This window comes from Argopecten irradians, chromosome 16, assembly GCF_041381155.1.
Source record: "Argopecten irradians isolate NY chromosome 16, Ai_NY, whole genome shotgun sequence".
Classification (NCBI taxonomy): Eukaryota; Metazoa; Mollusca; class Bivalvia; order Pectinida; family Pectinidae; genus Argopecten; species Argopecten irradians.
The window spans coordinates 24,707,177-24,732,184 of record NC_091149.1 but is presented as its reverse complement, the minus strand read 5'-3'; the positions used below and the strand labels follow the sequence as shown (position 1 = coordinate 24,732,184).

Sequence of the window (25,008 nt, the reverse complement as noted above, 5' to 3'; positions counted from 1 at the left end):
TCCTCGTGTTCAAACTCGTCATATTAATGATTTTTAAATTTCACGAATTTATGCGTTCTTCGTACATTGATAATATTTAACATAACAAGAACAATATTATGCAGCGTGTCTGTAATAACATTTTTATATTTTTTTAGCCCACCATCATCAGATGGTGGGCTATTCAAATCGCCTTTCGTCCGTGGTCCGTCGTCCGTCCGTCCGTCCTTCCGTCCGTCCGTCCTTCCGTCCGTCCGTCCGTCCGTCCGTTAACAATTCTTGTTACCGCTATTTCTCAGAAAGTAGAGAAGGGATCTTTCTCAAATTTCACATGCAGGTTCCCCTAGGGCCCTAGTTGTGCATATTGCATTTTGGGATCAATCGGTCAACAAGATGGCCGACTGGCGGCCATCTTGGATTTTGATAGTTAAAGTTTGTTACCGCTATTTCTCAGAAATAACTAAAGGGATCTTTCTCAAATTTTACATGTAGGTTCCCCTAGGGCCCTAGTTGTGCATATTGCATTTTGGGACCAATCGGTCAACAAGATGGCCGACTGGCGGCCATCTTGGATTTTGATAGTTAAAGTTTGTTACCGCTATTTCTCAGAAAGTACTTAAGGGATCTTTCTCAAATTTCATATGTAGGTTTCCCTAGGGGCCTAGTTGTGCATATTGCATTTTGGGACCAATCGGTCAACAAGATGGCCGACTGGCGGCCATCTTGGATTTTGATAGTTAAAGTTTGTTACCGCTATTTCCCAGAAAGTACTGAAGGGATCTTTCTCAAATTTCATATGTAGGTTTCCCTAGGGGCCTAGTTGTGCATATTGCATTTTGGGACCAATCGGTCAACAAGATGGCCGACTGGCGGCCATCTTGGATTTTGATAGTTAAAGTTTGTTACCGCTATTTCTCAGAAAGTACTTAAGGGATCTTTCTCAAATTTCATATGTAGGTTTCCCTAGGGCCCTAGTTGTGCATATTGCATTTTGGGACCAATCGGTCAACAATGATGGCCGACTGGCGGCCATCTTGGATTTTGATAGTTAAAGTTTGTTACCGCTATTTCTCAGAAAGTAGAGAAGGGATCTTTCTCAAATTTCACATGCAGGTTCCCCTAGGGCCCTAGTTGTGCATATTGCATTTTGGGATCAATCGGTCAACAAGATGGCCGACTGGCGGCCATCTTGGATTTTGATAGTTAAAGTTTGTTACCGCTATTTCTCAGAAAGTACTAAAGGGATCTTTCTCAAATTTTACATGTAGGTTCCCCTAGGGCCCTAGTTGTGCATATTGCATTTTGGGACCAATCGGTCAACAAGATGGCCGACTGGCGGCCATCTTGGATTTTGATAGTTAAAGTTTGTTACCGCTATTTCTCAGAAAGTACTTAAGGGATCTTTCTCAAATTTCATATGTAGGTTTCCCTAGGGGCCTAGTTGTGCATATTGCATTTTGGGACCAATCGGTCAACAAGATGGCCGACTGGCGGCCATCTTGGATTTTGATAGTTAAAGTTTGTTACCGCTATTTCTCAGAAAGTACTTAAGGGATCTTTCTCAAATTTCATATGTAGGTTTCCCTAGGGCCCTAGTTGTGCATATTGCATTTTGGGACCAATCGGTCAACAATGATGGCCGACTGGCGGCCATCTTGGATTTTGATAGTTAAAGTTTGTTACCGCTATTTCCCAGAAAGTACTGAAGGGATCTTTCTCAAATTTCATATATAGGTTCCCCTAGGGCCCTAGTTGTGCATATTGCATTTTGGGACCAATCAGTCAACAAGATGGCCGACCGACTGACGGCCATCTTGGATTTTGATAGTTAAAGTTTGTTACCGCTATTTCTCAGAAAGTACTAAAGGGATCTTTCTCAAATTTTACATGTAGGTTCCCCTAGGGCCCTAGTTGTGCATATTGCATTTTGGGACCAATCGATCAACAAGATGGCCGACTGGCGGCCATCTTGGATTTTGATAGTTAAAGTTTGTTACCGCTATTTCTCAGAAAGTTTTGAAGGGATCTTTCTCAAATTTCATATGTTGGTTCTCCTTGGGCCCTAGTTGTGCATATTGCATTTTGGGACCAATCGGTCAACAAGATGGCCGACTGGCGGCCATCTTGGATTTTGATAGTTAAAGTTTGTTACCGCTATTTCTCAGAAAGTACTTAAGGGATCTTTCTCAAATTTCATATGTAGGTTTCCCTAGGGCCCTAGTTGTGCATATTGCATTTTGGGACCAATCGGTCAACAATGATGGCCGACCGGCGGCCATCTTGGATTTTGATAGTTAAAGTTTGTTACCGCTATTTCCCAGAAAGTACTGAAGGGATCTTTCTCAAATTTCATATATAGGTTCCCCTAGGGCCCTAGTTGTGCATATTGCATTTTGGGACCAATCAGTCAACAAGATGGCCGACCGACTGACGGCCATCTTGGATTTTGATAGTTAAAGTTTGTTACCGCTATTTCTCAGAAAGTACTGAAGGGATCTCTCTCAAATTTCATATTCATGTTCCCCTTGAACCCTAGTTGTGCATATTGCATTTTGGGAGTGATCGGTCAACAAGATAGCCGACCGGCGGCCATCTTGGATTTTGATAGTTAAAGTTTGTTAACACTATTTCCCAGAAAGTACTGAAGGAATCTTTCTCAAATTTCATATGTAGGTTCCCCTACGACCCTAGTTGTGCATATTGCATTTTGGGACAGATCGGTCAGCAAGATGATCGACAGGTTGCCATCTTGAATTTTGATAATTGAAGTTTGTTACTGCTACATATCTCAGAAAGTACTGAAAGGATCTTTCTCAAGGTTCATATATAGTATGTAGTAAAAGTTTGAAAAGCAGGGAAAAGATCCCTCTTTCTGTTGTCAGACATAGATCATTCTTTGGTGGGCGCCAAGATCCCTCTGGGATCTCTTGTTATTATAAGGTTTAGTTATTTTCTTGTGTAATCTATCAGTCGTCGTGGATACACGAAGCGGTAAACGTAATATCTTAGTAGATAAAAATGAACATTATATCCGGATCGTCGAAGAATATCACCGGCATTTGGTTCTATTTTTAGTGGTTAACGTTAGCGGAAGTCGGTCCTGCTAACGATTAACGCAAACGATTTCTAACGCAAACGCTATGTAAACGCAACTAACGATTAACGATTGCTAACGCAAACGATAACGATTAACGATAAACGATTGCTAACGCTAACGATTGCTAACGGAAATAACGCAAACGCAAACGAAACGCAAATTTGGGAACGTTAAACGGTTCAGGTACTGTACTATGTTAGCAGCGGCGTCAGGTGTCGCCGGCATTGGCATCTGGGAAATGGTTTCTGTGTGTGATAACTTTAGTATTTATTGTCCGATTTCAACCAAATTTGGTGTATTGTTTTAAATCAATGTGATCTTGGATGAGTTTGATAATGGTCAAAATCCGTCAATATTTGCAAGAGTTTGTGGCTTTAAAATAATCATAACAGATAAATCCATGGTTTTTGCTCGATAACTTAATTATTTATTGTCTGATTTCAGCCAAATTTTATACAGTATATTGTTGTATCTCAATAAGATCATTAGATTTTGATACTGGTCAAAATCTGTCAATATTTGCAAGAGTTACAGAAATTTAAAGTCATCAAAACAGATAAATCCATGATTTCCACTCGATAACTTAAGTATTTATTGTCCAATTTCAACCAAAATTGGTATATTAATGATATCGCAGAGTGGTTTGATACTGGTCAAAATCCATCAATATTTACAAGAGTTACAGGACTTGATAACTTCATCTAATTATTAGCAATATTTTCAACTTTAAATAACTTCCGTTTCAAATTCTTGTTTTCTTCTGATGTGCCTTTAGTTTTACTATGAGATAGGGAATCTTCCATTAAATCTGTAATGCTTTCCAATGTAGAATATAAGTTAAGAGATTCCTTAAATTTAAGGAATGTTCATGAAATTAGGCCCAGGTGTGGATATAACAACAGGGATTATAGTAGCCCTTGGTGTAACGAGGAAGGTTATATGTTGTAACACCTTACCAATCTGACGTCACACCCTATATAGCTAACTACAAGAGTGTTACTCAGTAAGCATTATCAATTAAGACCTTACCATGTACGTACATTGTTCAGAAAATTAGCGGAAGTTAATTACAGAAACAAAGTGTCTATTAGATATAAGCTGTACTAGTAGACTTTTTTTCTAATTATGAGGCCAATTAAGATAGGCAAGTCATGGCAAAGGTGTTACAAGTTTACTTTCTAGGCTCAAGTCATGGCAAAGGTGTTACAAGTTTACTTTCTAGGCTATGAATATTTTAAGTTTTCTTCCTGACAACATTGTCATAAACCTGAAACTAAGGGAAAGAAGTAGTTTTCCTGAACATTGCAAAGTACATTTTTTTTACTAGTAAGGGTTTTGGGATGTATTAGTTTAGCATCTTATTAACAGCCAGAGTCATGTAAGGACATGCCATAGGGTTTGTGGGTGGAGGTGCCGGAGTACCCGATAAAAAACCCCACTGAACCAGCTAGGCAACTGCTCCACATGGGGTTCATACTCCCAACCCAGAGGTGGAAGGCTTATTGTAATATGTTGGAACATGTTAACCAATTGGCTACCACAGCCTCTACAATTTTAATATAAAACTACACTGATGCATGCATCAAGATAATTTAAATGTTCTTATTCTCAAAAAAAAAAAAGAAAAAAAAAGATGGTAGGAGGGGAAGCAGAGGAGAGAACTGCACATATTTTGAACTGAAAGAATAATTGAAAATAAAAAAAATGCAAACCTGAATTCCATATAATTATTGCTGATTCAGGTATTTAAGAAAAGACCAAAATAACACTTTAAATAACTATAAAAAGTATTGATATTCAGTGTTTGTAATTGAACTGTGTATGACCTTAAAACTCCTTATATGGTAATACATGTAATGGATATGTATTCCAACTGGCGGGGAAGAGACATCTTCAATATATGGCACAGCACATTAACAAAATTAAAGAAATACCATAGTAGGACAATCGATAGGTTTCAATCCTGATCAACATTTGGCCTGAAATCTAATCCATTATGAATTGATTATAATTATATCAGCATGTAGAATTAGCTCAGTCACAGTTTATCAGGTTGTATTTAAGACATTCATGTTGTAATCATTGCCACCTTGGGTTATATCAACACCACAGAATATGTTTACCAATGGAATCGCATTTGAAGATATGTTGTTCAAATTTGTTATCGTTCATTGGCATTTGAATAAAATGTTTTGCTTCATAATCAACATGGCCCTTTGCCAAAAATATCCTACTGATAGAATCCGATCTATCCAACTGAAGACCATACAGGGAACCAAAGAAAACGGTCTCAATTGTTTGGTTTGATTGTTTAACGTCCTATTAACAGCCAGGGTCATTTAAGGATGTGACAGGTTTGTTGGTGGAGGAAAGCCGGAGTACCTGGAGAAAAACCACCGACCAGCAGTCAGTACCTGGCAACTGCCCCACATGTGATTCGAACTCTCGACCCAGAGGTGGAGGGCATGTGGTAATATGTCGGTACATCTTAACCCCTCGACCATCGCGGCCCCGGTCTCTATTGTCAAGTGATCTTTATACAGAGGTCAAATTGTGTCAAAACCCACCGGACCCTGAGAAAGTGGTTTTATAAAGTAAGGGGTCTTCATACAGAGGTCAAATTGTGTCGAAACCCACCGTTTAGGACCCTGAGAAAGTGGTTTTATAAAGTAGGGGGTCTTCATACAGAGGTCAAATTGTGTCACAACCCACCGTTTAGGACCCTGAGAAAGTGGTTTTATAAAGTAAGGGGTCTTCATACAGAGGTCAAATTGTGTCAAAACCCACCGTTTAGGACCCTGAGAAAGTGGTTTTATAAAGTAAGGGGTCTTCATACAGAGGTCAAATTGTGTCAAAACCCACCATTTAGGACCCTGAGAAAGTGGTTTTATAAAGTAGGGGGACTTTATACAGAGGTCAAATTGTGTCAAAACCCACCATTTAGGACCCTGAGAAAGTGGTTTTATAAAGTAAGGGGTCTTCATACAGAGGTCAAATTGTGTCGAAACCCACCGTTAAGGACCCTGAGAAAGTGGTTTTATAAAGTAGGGGGACTTTATACAGAGGTCAAATTGTGTCAAAACCCAGCGCTTAGGACCCTGAGAAAGTGGTTTTATAAAGTAGGGGGACTTTATACAGAGGTCAAATTGTGTCGAAACCCACCGTTTAGGACCCTGAGAAAGTGGTTTTATAAAGTAGGGGGACTTTATACAGAGGTCAAATTGTGTCAAAACCCACCATTTAGGACCCTGAGAAAGTGGTTTTATAAAGTAAGGGGACTTTATACAGAGGTCAAATTGTGTCAAAACCCACCATTTAGGACCCTGAGAAAGTGGTTTTATAAAGTAAGGGGTCTTCATACAGAGGTCAAATTGTGTCAAAACCCACCGTTTAGGACCCTGAGAAAGTGGTTTTATAAAGTAAGGGGTCTTCATACAGAGGTCAAATTGTGTCAAACCCACCGTTTGGCCCTGAGAAAGTGTTTAGTAAGGGGTCTTAACAGAGGTCAAATTGTGTCAACCACCTTAGGACCCTGAGAAAGTGGTTTTATAAAGTAAGGGGTCTTCATACAGAGGTCAAATTGTGTCAAAACCCACCGTTTAGGACCCTGAGAAAGTGGTTTTATAAAGTAAGGGGTCTTCATACAGAGGTCAAATTGTGTCAAAACCCACCGTTTAGGACCCTGAGAAAGTGGTTTTATAAAGTAAGGGGTCTTCATACAGAGGTCAAATTGTGTTATTAGGACCCTGAGAAAGTGGTTTATAAAGTAGGGGGTCTTTATACAGAGGTCAAATTGTGTTATTAGGACCCTGAGAAAGTGGTTTATAAAGTAGGCGATCTTTATACAGAGTTGGTGGCTAAGACAAGTTTGATTGATATTTTTGATGTCCATTGTGCGAGAAAATGTGTGGTTGAATGGATGATACTGTTAATGTTTTTACCAGTAATTTTAGATACGATACACTGAAGTCCACTGTATAGAGTCCCAAATGATCTTCTTCCAATTTCTGTGGAAATAATGGCATATTTATGTCTTAAAAATATTTCTAGTATCTTTTTGAAAGATAGTAACTGGCTGGAATCTATAGAAAGCAGATTATGATGTGTTATATATCATTTGTGGATGAACATTTGTTGCTCCACGCTAAAGTAGAACATACACACAACATGTTACACTGTTACTGTTAATGTGTGGTTACTTTTTCAAGAAAAAACAGTATCAATAGATTGATATTAAACTCGGAGCAAACAACATAAGCCGGTATTCCTATTTAATGTTTTCGGTATAATATTGAATATTTCATTATTTACTCCCAAGAACTGTTTTTATTGTTCCTTTATATACAACTTTTACTCACAATTACGTTAAACAGTCATTATGTCAGGAATAAACGAGCATGTTTTTCGATTATAAATCTATATCTAGGAATAGTCCATGTATAAAGTTACAGCCGTGTTTTCCTCGAGAACCAATTACACTACGTAAAAGCATAAGCACAAGTAGATGTTCCTGTATATAGAAGCAATTTTATTGCGTAACGAATCCTAGAAAATTTGCTGACATGACCAGTAAATATCAGACTCCGTCGGATCAAAAGGATTCGTCTCACGTCAGACTATGTAGACTCCACATATATGTCGCTGATAGAATCTCCGCTATATTTAGCATCGCCTGTAATGGGAAAGTTATAAATTACCGACTCTCGTGTCCGAATTATCTAGTGAATCACAGGGATGAAGAGAAAATGTTTTATCTAATTAACTTATAACACCCCTCAAAATTCATAATGAACTCTCCCTGCCTTTGAATTAGAACAGTTCAAATGTGTTTTCAGGGGTGAGTGAGTAAATCCCAAAGTGGAGATAGATGTTTAGAGCAAACATAACATATTGGTATTTAAGATTATGTTCAGGAATGACGGGGGTTGGATATTGTTGTAGAATAACGGAAGGGGAGGTAACAGTTGCTTGTGCCATGACCAAGAATCAAACCCTCGAGGTCTCTGGCATGGTTACATTGACCAACATCTCTAACCAAAGATACATAGTTAGTGGAGAGACAGTAAAACCTGTGTATAAAGGCCATCAAAGGGACACAGTAAAGGTGTCCTTTATAGACAGGTGTCCTTTATATGGAAGTGCCATGTGTATAAGTGTTTTAAAGTAGGACATGTAATGTTGTAAGCTGACATCAAATTGGCATCTCTCATATTCAATCCAACAAATCAATGGGTCAATTTAAAAAGAAATATCCTTTCCCTGGTGGCTAAGTGGTTTTAAATAGATGTTCGATCATATTAACACAAGCCCTAGCTAGCTCCACCTCTGGGTCATGAGTTTGAGTCCCATTTGAGAAAGTATTGAAAAGTGATTACATGAGACCTACTACACTCAGTAACTTATAGTAATTATACTCAGTAACATTTAGTAATTACACTCAGAAACATATAGTAATTACAATCAGTAACATATAGTAATTAGAAATGTATGTGATATGGGACTGTTTTGAAACAGACTTTAAAATATTTACTGAAACCAGCTGTTGTTTTTATCATTTATTGACATATACTGTATCCAGTATAAATATAAATATTCATGATTGTAATGCTCATAGTATTTTGTATATCTGGCCTCATTCACTGAAACATTTATTTAAGGTTTATTTAAGGTTAATATTTCCTCTGTTTTCTTGACATAATTTATTTCTTAAGTCATGTGTTCACATTTTTTTTTTATCACATAACTGATCAGTTCAGCCATGTCATATATGGCCATGTCGTAAATATATCCTAAGACACACATGTGATAACATTATTGTGATGTCACAGGTAATAATGATGTCATATGATATATGACGTCGTACGATTGTCTAGGTAGACGGAAACGTCAAATCCACGCCTGATTTCGCCACTCTTATATGTTGAAATCAAAACCATAAATACAAGTTATGTGATAAATAGAATTTTACACTCATGGCAACATATTACCGTATTTTCCCTATTAAGAGCGCCTCCTCTAATAAGGGCGCCCCCACATTTTTTGCTGAAAAAAATCAGCTAATTTCATACAACTTTTGTGCCAGATTGTGACGATTTGTCTTTGCAGACGCTAATAAAATACTGTTTCACATCAATCTGATGCTTAACAGATATCCGATCAGCTATAAATGTATTGCACTGGGCAACTTAGGACATCTTTGCCAAGTGTTTACACATAGAAACAGCGAGAATTCCATGTTCAAAACAAAACGTGTCACTTGAATGCCCCACACATGTGACGTGTATGGATGAAGACTAACTGGCAACAACATTTTAGCGATGTCTATACAGGTTTTATGAATACTTACTGTATGTCTATGATAAAGGTTACTAAATAACAGGCATGTTATCATTTCTAAGCATTTTATTGTGTGCTCTTGTCGGTATTTCCCATCTGCCACAAAACGAAAGTAGCGATCGAAAGCACCGTCCGCCATTTTGTGTACGCATGGTAAACAAACAGGCTAGCATAAAATGCCAAAATTCCGTGAAACATACATATTTAACCAATGTTTAATACTTCTGGTGCAAACATTTCTTCATAATTATGTAATTTCAATACTTACTTGACTTCAAAACGTAATTTGGCTATAGTAAGTTTCAGAAAAATACGAAACTAAAAGCAAGATGACTAGAGTCTGTTTCAGAAAAAAACATCTAAAAATGGTCTCAAATAACGGCGCCCCCCTAGGCCATTTACCCTCGCCCGGCGCCCTCATTAGGGAAAATACGGTATATGAAATTCATTAAATTTGTCTAAAGGCTTGTGGCATATCACACAATTCAACTCATTTAATCATATTACAAATTCACTCATGTAATATCCTCTATTTATGAGTGTCTTGAGAAAGTGGCAGACTGCTTTGAAATTTCAACAATTTAGTTTGTCTTCACTTCATATCTAAATAAGGAAAGGCTCTATATTATTAGTTATTTAGTCAGTTACTGACCCCCTATAAAGGCATAGAGGGTCAGTAAGATTTATAGGGGGCGAGGGCGTAGTATATTACTGTAGCTGTAGGTTTGTATACACTATCAAACTGCGAAAACATATGTGTAAGTTACCACATGATGTCAACAGGTTATACAGTGTATATTGTATCTATAATTGATTCATGACATCGTTACACAACGTTGACAATATCAAGTTCATGTGTATATATTATACTTATAAATACCGACCCTTGCCTAATACGGATTCCTTAGGATTCTAGCATAATTGTAAGGCACTTTCCTTCTTAATTTATAGTAAATGAAACCTGTACAAACTGGAACCTCACTATATCAGCCAAATATGCTGGACTAATTGGTGATGTTCAGTTTTAAGACATGTTATGGTATCATACATGTTATTCCGTACCCCTTACAGGGCTTTTTTCAGCATGATTTTGGGCCGAATGGCAAAACCTCTAATTTTTTTCCTAATTCAAGCCTTAAAATTTCCCAAAATCGAAGTTTCTTGAAAACTTTCCAAAAATGTTGCAAAAACTTGTTGGTTAAGGCTTTAAATATCTGTGAATTGGCTTCATAAAGGTACATAAACTACACTGGAAATAACTTTTTTTATTTCTTATCTTTTATTTCATGTTTCATAATTTTTCCCAAATCTTGATTGTGTCTTCAGGGGTGAATGAGTTAATTAAAGTTAAAGAAAATGTGCATCATAAAAGTCTTCTCATGTGATGTACTCCCAGGATAGACTGGACTTTTATTCCTGGGAAGGACTGTTAACTTTGTCTTTTACAAACATGGAGTTATAAGATATATTAGTCTATATATCCTAGACTAGGTAGGAAGGTTTGACAGACTTTCAGGCTAGTTCCGTCAGTCTATATGACAGATATTAAGGCTGATTCTGGGGTATATGGTAATTGATATGACAGAGAAACTCCCACATACAAATTGATTTTACTGTAAATAACCTCAGAAGGAGAAGGCTCAGACTTCAGATGTGTAAAATATTGTCATCACCTGACAAGGCCCGAAAGCTTAAATATGCAAATATATGATGTAAATGAGATCAACTATGTGTATGTTAAACCTTCCTCTGTTTGGTGATACTTGAACATAAATAGAATTTTTTTTCCAAATGAAGTACCAGACATACATCATTCATCTTTTTATTTGAATACATAACCCTGACCTTATTGTGCCTTTCAGGACATTAAAAAACAAGCTAAATACCATGTGTACCTACGTCTCTTTTGGACAAGGTGGCCGAAATACTACTACTAGCCTCCCCTCTGTCTTAGACAGTGAGTGAAATGTTAATTTAAGGTGTCTGAAATACTACTACTATCCATGGCAAGTTTGTCCCCCCACCCCACCACCACCACCCCACCCCATCTCTTGGACAAAGTGGCTTAGTGGTTAAGGTGTCTGAAATATTATCACTAGCTTCTTCCCCACACCCACTTTTATTGGTCGTAATGGTTGAGTGGTGTTAAGATGTCTGATCGATATATGTTATCACTTGTGCAGAATATCTAGATTTTCCTCTTTGGGCATGTTTTTTTTCAAACACCAAAACTTTTGAGCATGCTAATCAGTATTACTCTAAGTATTACCATTAGTTACGATAAGGAGACTTAAAATAAATAAACATTATTGAAAAATTGTATCACCTCTTGTATTGATGCATATGTTTAGAAATGTTCAGCAATATTTTATATATTTCCATTTAATGATTCTGTTTTTTTTTCTGTATTTTCAGGTAAGTCCATACATTTTCTGGTTTTATGAGGATCAAGAGAAGCATTGTGTGAACCTGGTATAAAGTAGGTCACAGATTCGATAAATAGGTCACTGTACATTAATTAGGTCACATATTAGAAGTCTTGTACAAAGATGAATTTACTTCTTTTACAAACTATGTCGAAAAAAGAAAACTGCCCTGCTAGGTGCATGTTTGTATTGTATATTATTCATAACAGCATTTTAATAAATTCCATCATGTATTTCATTAGGAACTTATTTAAGATTAAAACTATCCGAATATCATTTGTACCATAGTACTAAAGTATCATAAAATCAAATCATTCGCTTATCAAACGGAGAAGAGACATGTCAATTACATTTACCAGGATATTTATTGTAAATTGTTTATACTTTTAAGTAAACTGCAGCATATAAAAACTTTGCTTAAAGTATAATTTATAGAATATAATATTTTACTAGAGTTATGGCCCTTTCTTTCAACAAGTCAATTCTTCTTTTTATCATATATATATCTTGTATATCTCTAGAAATAGAAACTTTTGTATGTTAGTAACATGTAGTTTGTCTAAAAACAATCACAATCATTTGAGAAGAGATCAACATTTTCACAAAGGGATATGAGGATTGACTGACAATTAGCTAAGATATAATTACCTCTCTAGCATATTTGAAAATGACAATTGCTGAAAGTGAACTGCTTACTTTCAGCAATTGTCATTTTAAAATATTCAAGGGGAAATGACTTAATTCATGTGAAAAAAGATAGTTTCTTATGATTTATTTGGGACTGAATAAATATTGTAAGGCATTTGCAAGCCTGTGTCTTCCCAGGTTCAAAGTTCTGAGACCACAACATGCTGTGTGGCTTGTGACAGGGACCAGGAACCAGAAATTAAAGGGTTGGATGGAGAAATGTTATTGATGGGAAAATTGGGAATCTCCAGAGAAATCTATTATTGAAATGTAGAATCAGTTCTGTCAGACAAACTGATCAATATAAAATCGTGTATTACAGTGAACAAGAACATGTTGACCGAGACACCATTCCGCAAAGAAAAGTCTTATCTCAACCATAGTACACATGTCCATTACGATAATTTGTTGTAAAGCATTATTGATCCGTGTTATTGGAAGCTTAAGTGTTAACATGCTTTTGTCATTCACTTAAACGCGGCGATGACTCGGATCGATAAGCCATCTATGGGCGAGTAGCTGTGCTTTTGAAGAACATGAAATGTTAGCTATATAGAGTTTTATGTTAGTCTGTCTGTTTTTGTGACATATGTTGTATCATAGTGAAATAACATACCGATAAAACCTGTGTTTCTGACATCATCAGCCTCCGTCTCTCTATAAAACATGTTGTATGTCAGGACCCAAATGGACCACATACTCTAAAAATTAAGTTATCATTTATACAATATTTATATGAGCCGCGGACGTGTGTAAGATGTAACTACTAATGGTACTTTATTTTGTGTTTGTAATTCTATTTTATAGTGTACACTTCTGTGCTGTCAGGATTTTATTGCAAATATGGCATATTCCAAACTGGTTTATTAACATGGTAATGTAATAGACTGAGAACTGTAAAAACATTCCGCATCTAATTAGTGTCTATACCAACACATCACCTATATATACACCAGTTGTAGTCTGTACTATTTAATTAACATGGAACAACAGCACAGCCTGTTGACCATATATATGTAACAGAGCCCAAGATTTTTTATTAACTTATACCATATTCGATCCAATAAGCGCCCAAGGTGCTTAAAAGATTTGAATAATTAAGGGGGCACTTTGTAGAATAAAATTTGGATTAGCCTTTCATCAAGTTACTATACACTGAGAAAGTCCTACAAATGAAGAAGCAATTGGTTTTGATATTTTTTGGTTAGTGAAAATTAGGCCTCAGAAAGAGGGAGAGGTACTTACAGGGATAGGGGCATTTATTGGATTATATATGGTAATCACTGTCTCTGCTTTAGGAACCAAACTCGGGACTTTTGGCTTACCTGTGTCTTACACTAAACTGATCAAGCTAAAGAGTATATTGTGGCTGTAGTATCAGGGTTTAAAGTGAATAGTCGGGCAAAGGAAACCAGTCTAAATGCGTTCTTTGGCCTTCCAAAAGTCATTGTATACCATAATGATGGTCAAGTTCTGCTTACGGTGTCCAGTTTTGACCATTGAAATTTTGGGGAAGCCCCGTGTAAATTTAGCACAGTTCTAAATATAAATTCTCCAAACTCTTTGAAAACGAGGCTGCGTGGAAATGTCAACATGGACATGTGTTTCTCAGTCGTGTCGGTTTCGTTTCGTGTGATAAACCACTAATGCGGTATGCAAATTGTTGTTTTGAGATGATACATTTGATGCAAATGAAGTATTCTTACATTAATGACAATGCTTTGTAAGCATTTTTCGATAAAAGCATCTTGTACATGGAAATCGACACAAATATTCGGCCGATGCAGAGATGGGGCCCCGGCAAGGGGCAATTATTGCAGCATAGCATTCGTCGTATTTTACATCAACCGAATCATGAAGGTTAAATACAAATAATCGTAACATAATTTCCCATTTAAAACCACACGAAAACGTTCCATAGAACGTTCGTGCATGTAGCTGTCAAAGATGTGAAAATAAATTAGCTCATACATAGATATTTTACAAGTACAATATATGTGTTCAATTATTCGTGTAGTTTTTTGCAGAGATTTAATTAAATTATCTATGTCTCTGGTTGGTGTTTTTTTTGTAAACAATATTTGAGTTCTGGAGAGAGAAGACATGAATGTCCAGCTGGAAGGAAAGAAACTTTTATGATGTATATGTATCGTACAATGTATATATGTAAACGTACATTCCATGTAGCTGCTATAGAATTACAACTAGGAAATTCTCTCAAACATTGATAATATTTAATTCTTCAAATTCATGTAGGCCTATGCTGTGAGAATTAACACATCATATATATTTCCAGAAAACATATAGGCCTACATGTATGTTACTTTCCTTTTCTGTTGTTTCCTGTTCTTTTTTGTGCTCTGGAGAAAAAGATGATTGAGTTGAAGATAAAGTAATATAATAAAGGAGAAATGTGTTACCACTAGTACTTTGTCTGTAGCCGAGGGGTTTATACTGGTTTTAATTGTCCAAGTTAAATAATAATTAAATTGAAAATTTCAAACTAAAGATGAATTTTGTATAAATTCCAATTTTGAATTGAAGTGGTTTCCCTCCTTTGAGAGGAACCAGTGTGTAATACACTTTTTGGCTTTTTGGAACTAATACTCTGCAGAGGAACCTGAACATAACAATGACCAATCCATTCAGGTATGGGTGTGTTGGGGGGGTGGGGTGGGGGGGCCTAAAGACAGATGAATTCAGAAGGTTGGGAAAGATTGTAACTTGAGTGGGGGGGTTGGAAATATAGAAAGAAATTAGATACAGTTAAACGGGAAGTGGTAGGCGTGCTTTATCATTGATCTGGTAATTGGCATATTTGGGGTTTACATGGCTTTTTTTTGGTTATTTAGTCTCATTGATTTTGGAGCAACTTTGAATCCATATGGTACTGTATATCTTTCTTTTTTCCATGTGTATCTATTTCTTCTGTATTTCACCCTCCGCCCAAGTCACAACTTCCCAATAGGTACCACTTTTTTGTTTAGAACTCAAATCAAAGACAGATGTACATAGTACTACATACTACATTTTAGTCTATGTGTTTGTAATCACTGTTACTACAGTATTAATACATAAATGGTCTATGTACAAGTTACACATAGACAATAAATGTGAAATTTGGTTCAACAAAAAGATTTTTAATATTTCAGATAACTTGCTAAATTTTCCAGGGGCACTATGTAAATTTGAAAAGGGGCAAAGGGTTGAATAAGTAAGGCAATTTTTCCCGACATATAACTTTTATTTTATATACAGACATACAGTAATCAGAAACAACTGTGGCATAATATGTGTGCATCATAATCTCAATGATTGTTAATCAATACAGATGAGACTTTGGGAGTGTTTTGTGAAAACTACAGACATAGAAACAAAATGACTGTTTTGTATAATGTAACTTTTCTAATTTGGTTATTCAACAGGATGCCAACCATAAATCTGCTTTGTTTCAGGTTCTGTAATTTCTATGAATTCCTTAAGTCATTAAGATTACCATAATGATGGTCATATCATTTTGTCTGTTGAATTTGTTTTTGTTCAATGTTACAAAAACTTTACAAAGTTCCCCCCTCGTGGAAATCTTGCATTTTAGTGTTAATATAGTACATGTTTAGAAAAAACTCTTTGAATGGGAGGCACCACATTTGTCTTATTTGGTCATGTGTTTACCATTTTGTTTCTTTGGATAGTTCTACCATGAATGGATTTATGTAGATAAAACAAAATTCTTTCTTTCAATTGTTTTTGAAATTTATTTATTTAAACAACTTACATTAATTAATTTGAAAAATGTATTCCTCCAGGCCCTAAAAGCACCATGCACAGTAAATTTCTTAAGATATTACAAGTTAGTCAAAAAACATAAGGGACTTGCAGCATCCATGGGGGCGAGATATTTGTTTTACAATAATAAAATTAAATTAAATATCTACAAATTGTAACAAAGTTGCATGTCCAAAATTAAGTAGTTAACAACAATTGTAATTGACTTCATAATTAGTTTCTTTGATAAAAGTATGTGTATTTGGAATAAACCTAGGAAATTTGGATACAAATCACTGACACACAATAAAATATATGGTTGTGATGGTTTTGATTAGAGCTGGACATAAAGTACTAAATCTCAGCATGGTTTGTCATTTATGGAGTACAAGGAAGTCTACAAATTAAAAGAAAACCAAAAAATATTAAACAATTGGTTTTTATATGTATATGTTTTAACTTTTTGAAATATTAACGTGAAAAGGCTACTGGTTACTCTGAAATGGTATTTTAATAAATATAATGATAAATAGCTAGTGAAATAAATTAATATTTCCAAATTAAGTTAAGAAATAAATGTATTAAATTTAAATCCTTTTCTGTTCGATGACTGAAATTTCTGTTTTGTGCCTGGACTTGATCCGAAAGCATGCCTCATTTAGTTGAAGAAAAACATAAATCTAATAAAATTTTAAACGAATAACATGTACAATCAATCAGGTATGTGTTGTGTTGGGGGGTGGGGGTGGGGGGCTACTAAAGACATGAAGAATCATGAGGTTGGGAAGTTGTAACATGAGTGGGGGGGTTGAAATATAGAAGAAATAGAAGAAATACAGATAACTGGAAGTGGAAGGGTGCTTTATCATTGATCTGGTCATTGCATATTTGTCGGGGTTTACATGGCATTTTTTTGGTTATTTAGTCTCTCATTGATTTTGGGAGCAACTTTGAATCCATATGGTACTGTATATCTTTCTTTTTTTCCAAATGTGTATCTATTTCTTCTGTATTTCACCCTCCGCCCAAGTCACAACTTCCCAATAGGTACCACTTTTTTGTTTAGAACTCAAATCAAAGACAGATGTACATAGTACTACATACTACATTTTAGTCTATGTGTTTGTAATCACTGTTACTACAGTATTAATACATAAATGGTCTATGTACAAGTTACACATAGACAATAAATGTGAAATTTGGTTCAGACAAAAAGATTTTTAATATTTCAGATAACTTGCTAGTTTTATGGTTTAATTTATATGTTGAGTCTACTCTCTTGTAAAGTAGAATTTAGAAATCCTAAGACAATGTTATCTATATTGCTATATGTAAAAAAAAATCCTTATATTTTAAAAGTAATTGAAAAGCTATCTCACAAGCCCTGACAAACAAATGGGCAGGCATATGGATGCAAGAATTATAATCACTGGATCTAGAGGACTAATATAAACAAATATTTCTACAAAGTTAAACAATGAAAAAGTATTGCATCATAATTTTATTTAATGATTACAGTTGAAAGGAACATTTAATAAATTAATACTGTTTAAATGTTCTGTTCATGATCTTCTAGGTCCATATTGGAAAAGTTTACTTTCAAGAGCACTCAAATCAACATTCTTCAGTCTTCATTTGATGCTAATTGTATGTATATGTATACATACACTTGTATACAGGTCCAAGGGATGAACTTTCTGTATTCATGTCACTATGCATGCATTGTGCCTGAAAAAAAGAACCAGCAATTTTTTATATCTGTTGAATATGACAAAAATTGAAATGATCAATTTTAAATATATATAAATGAATAAATGTAGGTTCATTCTACAGGTTTTTTTTATTTTAGAGAAAAACATTTTATAAGTTGTGAATGTGTCACTGCTGCATTTGATAGAATCAAATATTGTTTCAAAAAAGATACAAAATTCATTATCTATAGTTCCAACAAAAATTCAGAATAATTATAAATGATACATGGCTGCAGTACATTTCAACTCTGTAAAGTTTGTCATATACACATGAACCAGGTACAGTTGTAATAAATATACAAACACTATTTATTATTATGACCAGAAATAATATTGTATGTGTCCTCCAAATATATATATCTAAAGAACAAGCTAAAACCTACATGTACATATGTATATGTGTATATCAGAACATATACAATACAATTTTACCCATTAACCTACAATGTAAATCCTATATACAATGTATGTGTATAACACTACCAGAACATGTACAGAACAAAAATTTACAAATTAAAAATCTATAAATATATACATCAGAACTGTATGAATTGACCGGTAGCATACAGGGCATTCATTACCCCTAAAGAGGCCCCACTAAAGAACCGCTATTTACCCCAAGGTTACGTTTTACGCGATTGGGGAACAGGTATGAAACATGTGACCATATGTGACCACTCATTTATGAAAAAATACTGCTAGGGACTATTTACATAATGATCAAAATACGAAGACTCACTCACAATCAGCTGAGCAGGGAGTACCGGGTACGTAGTAGGCCTAACTGTTAGGTACGTACAGTAGCGGTCCGGAGCCGCGTGCTCGTTTGAACTGTTCTCTTCACTATAACAAGTTGTATTAACACTCTCCATGCGTCGTAATGTTTACCGAGTCAGTTGTTGGGATTGTCGCTGCTCCATTGCCTTTCCTTTCGCATTTTAGGTGAGTCAGTTGGTTGTTTTGGCGGAAACATTTTGGTTCAAAACTACGGTAGCCATGTTTTGTTTACTACGGAGAGTGGTGGGTGTTGCGCATGCGTTAAGATTGAACTGCACTCTTAGCCGTCCGGGAGGACTTTTAGGATTCCCATAGATATTATTATTTTCTTCGCATGTACAGCGATTTTGACGGAAAGTTTTATTTTTCTAATTCATAAGAAATTATACCGGATATATTAATACCATTTTTACCGATTTTACAGTCACTTGCCCGACTATTCGCTTTAACTATACCTGAGAGTTCTGAAAGTTATCTCCCTTTAATTAATAATTTAGTGATTTCTCTCTTGAAAACCAGACATGAAAAATGAAGCAATAGAAATATAACCAGACATTTTCTTTCTCCCTGAAAGAGAAATACTATCAGTAGTCTCCCTTGAAGTCTATATGTCACCTGATGAATTGATCCTCTGGGCAATGAGACAGAGAGTCTGATTTCTTCATTGTAGGTCAGACAATCAATTATCTCCCCTAGAAGTCCAGACAGAAAATTAGATGTATGTTTTGAAAGCAACACACTCTATTGTTTCCTTCCTCAACAGATCAGACAGAAAATCAGTAATTGTCTGTAAAACCAGATAAATCTTAAAAAACCTCAGACCAGACAAAAAAATTGTGATTTCTTAAAGAATGTAATTGTCTCCCTTGTAATCTCTTTTGGAAACCAGTTATTAGTTGCTCGTTTTCAACATAAGACCTTTTAGATTTCATACAGTCTTATATATATATAAATATATATATATGATGGAAAGATTTATTGTCTCCCTTGGATACCAGACAATTTACGTAGACTGATTTTAATTTAGGACAATGATAGAAAGATGAATTATCTCCCTTGAATACCAGACAATTAAGATAGACTGGATTTTATTGAGGATAGTGATAGAAAGATGAGTAGTCTCCCTTGAATACCAAACAATTTACATAGACTAATTTTTATTTAGGACAATGATAGAAAGATGAATTGTCTCCCTTGAATACCAAACAATTTACATAAACTGATTTTAATTGAGGACAATGATAGAAAGATGAATTATCTCCCTTGTAATCTCTTTTTGAAACCACGTATTAGTTGCTCCTCTTCAACATAAGACCTTATAAATTTCAGATAGTCTTAATAAGTAATAGATAATAGAGGACAATGATAGAAAGATGAATTGTCTCCCTTGAATACTGGACGATTTAGATAGAATGATTTAGTTAAAGTTCTTTAGATAATTAATTCAATGTCTCGATCCTTAGCAACCCACAGATTCAATGTTTCCCTGGTGACCAAACAATTAGTTATCTCCCTTGTCCCGACATATTACCACCAGTCATATACCACTAGGTAACAAGTGTTAATCCTATGTGGGACAGTTGCCAGGAACCTCAGCCACTGGTCGGTGGTATTCTCTGTGTATTCTGACTTTCCTCTACCATATAAACCTGACACCTCCTTAAATGGCCCTGACTGTAGGAAAAATCAAACCATTATAGAAATAAACATTATCAAAGAGAACCAAATGAGCTTGTGAACATTAGTTTATTTTTGTTTATAACAATCAACAGACGACGGAAGTAAATTTAATTTATCATAGTAGCAAATTTTAATACCGTTATGTGAACAACAACCATTGTATCCTATAGTATTGATATCATGTCTTGTCATCACCCCGTTGTCCTCACTTGTCACATCCCATGTAGATATAAACATGTTTATGTTTTACAAAAGGTTTTTTGTCCAAATTCTTGTCTAGACAGTGTAAAGTGATCAGAAGCCAGTTAAATGGCCAAGGTGAATATGTGTTATGGTAAAATGCACCTTTACAGAGCGAAGGAGTGTTAAACCACATCTACACCACACTATGTCATATTTAAGTGACTTTTCTAGTAAAAGTGATGTCATTTGTAAAATCATCTTTGAAGACATCAATCCCTCCAGAGTTCATTGCAGTCCCCACATTCACCTTTGTCAACAGCTCACCATGAACTGGCCGTCTGTTTACCTAGGGTCACAAAATATTACACCATGATGGTTGTTTAATACACTGCACCTCCTTTATCAGTGTAGTTGGATTGGACTAGGTTGATCATCGGTGACCAGGTAGCTCAGTCGATGGAGCACACGGCTAGTGTTTTGAGGGTCCCGGGTTCAAATCCCGGTCTGGTCGCTACATTTTCTCCTCTCCTGTTACAGAATAGGCGCCCAACTAAATAACCCATGGTAGTGGTGTTTGCAAGGATCTCATACAATGTACGTCTTTGAGAGTGAAGACTTCGAGAATGGAGGGAGGAGTGTAGCGGGATTGTACTGGGTCGATCATCGGTGACCAGGTAGCTCAGTCGATGGAGCAAACGGCTAGTGTTCTGAGGGTCCCAGGTTCAAATCCCGGTCTGGCCACTACATTTTCTCCTCTCCTGTTACATCTGGAAATTAATCCATTACTGTTTGGTTTAATATTGAATGATCAAATTATAATGTGTCAGAACTGACAGTGATTTACAGGAAAATAATGCAAAAGAAATCTTACAATATGTATTAAAGAATTTAGTATGCGACTGAAATATGTTTTTCATGAATCTAGAAATTTCCATGGGCCATTTACAGAGGTTAAATGTGGGGACCACGTTGCACTTTGGGAGGGAATGTGAAGACACGTACATGGTTGATTGCACTTTGCTATTTTACACTTATCATAAGTGAAGCGTAATATAGTGCAGAAACCATGGTTTACCGATGATGCTGTCACCATATCTTATACATGTAGTTATTTGTCGGGTACGTCAAGGGGGAGACAACTCGGTGTTTAACAGTATGTTTAATAATTACGGATAAACGGCCTGCACAAGAATTGGTAGACGATTATTTTGTGTTTGAATATTACAGAGTTATCTGCCCTTGAAGGATGGTTACGGTTACGATGTCATGTGTTTGTGAGCATAATGTCATACTTTTCAGACAACAATATGAATTTCGCTCACAGAATCGATCACACTCAATCAATACATGCAAGGGAGGTGACTCTAATATATGCAAAGCCAGAATATTAAAAAAGATCAGGGAAATATTTCATGAGAGATCTGCCGGATTTCATTGGTTTAAGATTATAGAATCACAATAAAACATGCAGTGTCAATATAGATTTATTACAGGTGACAGAGTACCATCAGGACATAAAAATGTCAACAATTCAGCTCAAACAAATCAATTCCTTTTAAACATCGTCTGCCGATGATTTCTGTCCGGGTCACTATGGTGCTTGTAGACATCATTCAACATTTTGATTCATTTGCTCTGTCCTATTCTATTGATTTCAGTCTCCTCCGTTGTGTCTCATCTTACCTGAGCTACAAAACTCGTCATCTCCAGGTACTATTTACCTGTAGTTTGTACCTGTAATAATCGTCTGATTACGTGATGTACAGCTATCATTTGTATCTATATTGATTTTTACAAGTCGAGGAACCTCACAGTGTGTTAAAGTCTCCAGTTAGACTCGTGATCTAATCTAGCCTGGGGCAATGTTAGGTGTGTACCATTACAACAGTTCAAGCCACTTGACAATGCAACAGTTGATCGCTGAGCATTAAAATGTTGCATTACCAGATATAGACCAACAAAATCATATCATTTTCGTTAAGCATTTTGTATCATTACCAGGTATAGTCTAATCTAGATATCACAAAAACATCACATATTTACGTAATCATCTGCTTTGATGGCCTAGCTGAAATTTGAAATTTGATGAAGAAAATCTGTGATGACGTTGTTGATTGCTTTTACAAAATTAATGAGTCAATAGTGACCCCTCAGCAGAGCATTATGGGTTAAGTACATTCTAGTACACTACCTTAACATGGTATTTGAATAGAGTCTCTCTTATGATTTCTTTTATCCATCTCAGTGTTGAAATTGAAGAACTTCGACCTTTTCATTGAAACAGTTTCTTCTAATTAGCCAAGGTGCTGCGCTAGTTGAGTGTTTTAGATGTCCCTACATCAATGATACCACATCAGCTCTCTAACTCTGGGTTGCAAATTTAAATCCCATGTTTTGCAATTGCCAAGTACTGACCACTGATTGGTTTTTTTTATCTGGGTACTCTGGGTTTGGAACAGTTGTCTCTGTTCTCCTTAACCTGGCATGTCCTTAAAATGACCTTGACTGTTAACCAATCAAACTTAGAAATGTATCTAATATGAGCTAAATGAAACCTGTTGATGTAAATCTAATGATGAAAGCACTAAATAAAACACTTTCCGAGGGTTATTTCATTTGATTCAACAAGTTAAAGTTCTACTGGTTTATTCAGAATTTTCATCATCAATTTAATATGATTTCTATCTCAAAATTTAGAAGCTGTCAGAATTCGGATATCTTAAGTAGATAATTATTTAATAGCTTGGAGAGGAGAAAAAAAGACGGGGATTCAAACCCAGGAACTCTTAACGCTAGCTATGTAGCAGAATGCTCTCACCGACTGAGTTACCGGGTCATCAGTGAACGACTCAGTCCAATTGCTGCATTTATTTGAATTATAGTCAAAATTTTCATTGATGTTTATGTTGCCATGTTAGATCCCAACGGGTGATCAGTGATCAACGTCAGCAAAATATGACAACTTAAATCAATACATTATTATGTATCTTCAAATCAGCTAGATTTACAGCTAGCCTGCTTTCTCTCTAAATCAGAACCATGTTTCAGAAATAAAATTCCTAGAGGGTTTTAAATTTATGATATATATTTGAATTATGTCTAATTCATTTTGGCTTTTCTACTAAAAAGCATCTATCAATGTCATAAACCTAGAAAAACCTGAAAATTGAAATTTATTTGCTTTGTAGGTTTTGCCAATTCTAAATTCATAAATTCCAATTAAATGATTCTTTTTCATAATACATGTATTAAAATTGATGTGAACGATTTCGGTATTTTATACGATATTTTATTGTTGAGTGACCAAGGCATATAAATTAAATTACTTTTGAATTCATAAGGATTACGAAGATGATACATGTATTGACTTATTTTGGTATATTTAGCATATAGCCGCTCACAGTTTGAAATTTAGCATATAGCCGCTCACAGTTTGAAAATTTACCGAAACCGTCCGAAACATATAAATGGAATCTTCGGTGATGATGCTCCATTCTTCTGCATACTTGTCTATGACTCAGGGGAAGCAACTCCCCAAATTTGTGTGTTAGTTAATTCCAACACTTCACAAGTTTGATGAGAAGAGTTCTTATACTAGATTATCTCCCCATAATTCAAAACTCGAGAGCAGATATATTGTCAAGACACATATTAAATGTACAAAGTAAAATTTAAGTAGTTATTTTGATATTCTAGAGACTGCTGGTTAGTCTAGTCGATCGCTTAATACACCAGTCGAGTTTATATTGCATGAAAACTATATTTTTACTCTTTTCTTAACTCATTCACACCTGAAATTTCATTATGTCTTTGATTTAGAAGAGTCTAAATGTGTCTTCCGAGGCAAATAATTAACCGTTTCTCATAGTGACATTGCAATATTGGAAAATATTTTTTTAAAGACTTAAATAGAAACATTTGATTAATTTTTTACATAGAATACAAATACAATGATGATCAATTATTATAAGCTGATATAGATAAATGTATAATGTATACTTCTATGAAGGGTTTATAAGAAACCAACATGATTGTGGTTTTAAATGCCTTTGTATGGGTATGTGGCAATTACAGATTATGTATGATAATCTTTAACCATATAATATCGCTAGAGACTCCTGAATGATATGATATCCAAAGTGTAATTAAGGAATATTTTTCAAAGTATAAGATAAAATAATTTTATTGTCTTATCATTTTATTATACATCTCCTAAATTATTTGTAACATTTCTACCTAGGTGCATTCAGAGATTTGATTGAATGTGAAGAAAGACAACTCCAACTCTGGATAGAGATTGAATACAAATGATGAAAATTATTATGTA

At 35.4% G+C, this 25,008-nt stretch overlaps 1 protein-coding gene and 1 long non-coding RNA gene across 3 annotated transcripts in view; one reads left to right on the top strand and one right to left on the bottom strand.

Annotated features, from left to right (window-relative positions):
- Positions 1 to 25,008, top strand: part of LOC138310114 (dipeptidyl peptidase 4-like) — a 393,025-nt gene that overhangs the window by 272,625 nt on the left and 95,392 nt on the right. The gene's annotated exons all lie outside the window — the stretch shown is intronic.
- LOC138310954 (uncharacterized) lies at positions 17,777 to 19,289 on the bottom strand. 2 transcript variants are annotated; one of them, XR_011206500.1, is made up of 2 exons: positions 18,781 to 19,289; positions 17,777 to 18,018 (listed from the first exon to the last, which is right to left on the bottom strand). It is a non-coding gene; the product is annotated as an uncharacterized lncRNA (long non-coding RNA). The 2 variants fall into 2 exon arrangements; XR_011206499.1 differs by having other exon boundaries at positions 18,785 to 19,289.